Genomic DNA, 4,013 nt, shown 5'->3' on the forward strand with positions numbered 1-4,013 from the left:
TGCTAGCTGATGTATAACAGTTCAGAGCTGACTGGTGGGTGGGAACTGACTAAACTGGCACAAAACTCACTGTAACGAGTCTGTCTGTGTTTTCCCTTGGTTCTGTCTGCTGTCATTCTCTACTGTTAATTGTTGACCCCGCCCACCTATTTGTTACCATGGACATTTAATTGCATTCAATCTCTTCCCCAGATGTTTTGTCCTTGTCCTTGTCTGTCTCCGTCTTGTGATTGGTTCTCGTTCACTATATGTACTCTGTTTTGTTCACTTCCCGGTTGTGAGTCGTTGTTTAGTATGTAGTATGTTGTCTGTTTATGTCTCTGTTCCCTGTCCTGCAAAAAATTGGTGGTGAATGATCTGGTATGTGTGTATTGGTGAGTAACAGTGTTCTAATATGGACTGGTTTCAGAACTTGGTGGCTTCTGGAGTGTTTATGGTTTCTGAAGTTCTACTGCACAAATGGACAAAATTGTAAATGTGGTTTAAAAAAAAGAGTTTAATTAGTTGGTTAGTTAGTTAGTTCATACTTAAGTACCATACAGCAGGGCTATCAAGTGTCATGCACTGAGAGTGACAGTCACGCATTTCGGTCTTATGTCACGCTCTCCCTCCACACATTGTATTTCAAACACAGAAACACGTACTACTTATCATATATTTAATAAGCCACAGCACCCAAAATGTATCTGTCTACACCGCTGACTCTATGGAACTGGGCAGGAATCAAACACGTCTCCCCTGGAGTTTTCATCAGTGTTGTAATGTAACAGAGTACAAATACTTCGTTATTGTACTTAAGTAGAAATGTCACATATCTGTACTTTACTTCGCTTTGTCTTGTGACTATTTGTTTATTAATGACTGCATTCATTGGACACACTGTTGGTAGAGAATGCACACACACATGAACTGCTACTACTGATTCAAGACTGGCATCATTACATCATGCATAAAATGTTGGTGTCCATTTTTGCCATTTAATAATACCATAACTTTTGGATTACTATGTAGTCATATAATATATAATATAAACTCTTCTTGTTTTAAATTCTCACTGAGGGCTAAAACCCCTAAAGATGAAATCCTAGAACCGCCCCTGCTCTTATGCCTACTGAAAATCACTGAAATTTTAGTTTTACTTCAAATACTTAAGTACATTAAATATGAGAAAATGACTTTTGATACTTAAGTACAGTAAATATCAGATACTTTAAGACTTTTACTTGAGTAATATTCTAAAAGGTGACTTTCACTTCTACCAAAGTCTTTTTCTAGTACGCTAGTTTTTTTTTCTAGTTTCTAGGACCTCTGCTTTTCTCTATATAAATGCTTCCATTAGGGAACATTATTAGAAGACATGGGATTAGTTTCCATTGTTATGCTGATGACACACAGTTATATATCTCATCAAAACCAGATGAAATAGCAACAGTGTCCAAATTAACTCAGTGCCTTAGAGAGATAAAAGACTGGATGAGCTGCAACTTTCTATTGTTAAACTCCGATAAGACAGAAATACTACTCATTGGTCCAAAAACCAGTGCACAAACTCTCACAACTTAACTCCCATTTAGAGGGATGTACTGTTACTAGTAGCTCGACAGTGAAAGACCTCTGTGTTATATTAGACGGCAACTTGTCTTTTAAAAATCATATCGCTCATACTACCAAAACAGCTTTCTTCCACCTTAGAAGTATTGCCAAGCTGAGACACATCCTGTCTGTATCTGATGCTGAGAAGCTAGTTCATGCGTTCATGACCTCTAGACTGGACTATTGTAATGCATTACTAGGTGGTTGTTCTGCATCTTTAATAAATATGTTACAGTTAGTCCAAAATGCAGCTGCCAGAGTTCTCACTAGGACAAGAAAGTATGACCATATAACCCCAATTTTATCATCTCTACACTGGCTACCTGTTAAGTTTAGAATTGACTACAAACTGCTGCTACTTACATACAATTCTCTTAATGGTTTAGCTCCCATGTATCTAACTAGTCTTCTAACACGTTACAATCCTTCACGCTCTCTGAGATCACAAAACTCAGGACTTCTGCTAGTTCCCAAAATATCTAAGTCTACTAAAGGTGGTAGAGCGTTTTCTTATTTAGCTCCCAAACTTTGGAATAGTCTTCCTGATAGTGTTCGGGGCTCAGACACACTTTCCCAGTTTAAACGTAGATTAAAAACTCATCTCTTTAGTCAGGCGTACACATAATACATCCCATAATATCATGCACCAGTACATCAGACCAACACATTTTTATGAACAGCAGATATGTTAATCCCTTTCCACTGCTTCTCTCTTTGTACCCATCCCGAGGCATTCAGACACTGTACCAGCTCCCAACGTCCTCTGTGGGACGAAGCCTTTGGACGTCCACTGAGCCGAGGCCGACTCTAAGAATCCTGAGACATCTCCAGTTAGACTCTGTGGTACTGAGGAGATCTGAAGTCCATGATCCTTACACCAATACAACATTTACCTGACTGTATATTACAATCACACCCCCAGTGTCACCCAGATGAGGATGGGTTCCCCCTTGAGTCCGGTTCCTCTCAAGGTTTCTTCCTTTACCAATCTAAGGGAGTTTTTCCTCGCCACTGCTGCCTGAGTCACCTCAGACTTGCTCATAGGGGAATAAATACATACACACTGTGAACTATTTACAGCTAATAATAATCTAGAATTTTTATTCTGTTAATTCTTATTTCTTTTATTATTCGTTATTTCCTTTATCATTAATTATGTTTACCTTCTGCTCTGTGTTTATGTTCTGTAAAGCTGCTTTGAGACAATGTCTATTGTAAAAAGTACAATACAAATAAACTTGAATTGAATTGAATAGTACGATACTTGTACTTTCACTCAAGTATTGCTTTCTAGTACTTTATACAACACTGTCAGTGTGTCTGAGGCTGTAGGAGGTGAACTCAGTGATGCTGTGAATATTTTATTTATGTAATTAAATAAAAGATTTAAAACATGGCATTCATTACACAGCCGTGATATTAGCACAGTTACTGTACAGTGTATCCGTTGATGCTGAAGTGCTTCGCCTCTGAAAAGCAGAAATCCATAAACAGAGGACATGGTAGCTTGCATATAATGTATTTTTTTTTATCTTAAAAGAAGATCTGAAGTGGGCAAAAGCATTTTCTTCACCTCAAAGGACTCCTTAAGCTCACAGATCCCCCTTCATCCTTTCTTCTCTTTTTAGTCTTTTATCCCCATCTTGAACGGCAGCCAGCATGACCTGAACACAGGGGACCTACAGTATGGTGAGACGAGCAGGCTTTCCTGTGGCATCCAAACCCTTCACCTCAATCGCAAAATCAATTTGTGGAGGATTTTTTTTTTTTTTTTGTGAATTTGTGAATTGATTATTGAAGTAACTTGAATTCACTGTCGACATTTAAAACGGTATGGACATGTGGGTGTAAAGAGTGTGAAGAGTGTAGCGCAAAAAAAGGAGAAAATGTAATTGAACGTTGTTTTTTTTTTATGTTTTTTTTTTTTTTTGCTGACGATCGGTGTTTTTTTTTATCTGAGGGAAAGGCAAGCTGGGGTCTCTCAGACTGCAGGGTTAAATATTATACAAGATCGCATCTTTCAGAGGGGCTGAATGAACGGGGTAATAGCATTCACAGCCGTGATTTCTTTAGCACTACTGTATATCCGTCTCTCTAATATGTTAGCATTAGTACTGTATACTAATGACTCGCTTGTAGGGAATTGTTTACCGAGTATGCTTTGGATACTCTAAGACTAACAATACTGTAAATTTAGCAAAGAATAGTGAATCATATAAGTGATATGGTGTAAGATTTCTGTAAGACGTTTAAGAGTAACTTTACTTGACATCTGTAAAAGGAGGCTGGGGCTTGTGTTTGTGTGGGTGTGTTGAGTTTGCATGTTCTTCCTGTGCTTTAAAGGTGTCCTCTGGCTGTTCTGGTTTCCTCTCCGGTTCAAAGACATGCATTGTACTGTAGGCTAAGTGATAGGTTGGCAC

Source organism: Tachysurus fulvidraco, chromosome 14 (assembly GCF_022655615.1).
Source record: "Tachysurus fulvidraco isolate hzauxx_2018 chromosome 14, HZAU_PFXX_2.0, whole genome shotgun sequence".
In the NCBI taxonomy this organism is placed as follows: domain Eukaryota; kingdom Metazoa; phylum Chordata; class Actinopteri; order Siluriformes; family Bagridae; genus Tachysurus; species Tachysurus fulvidraco.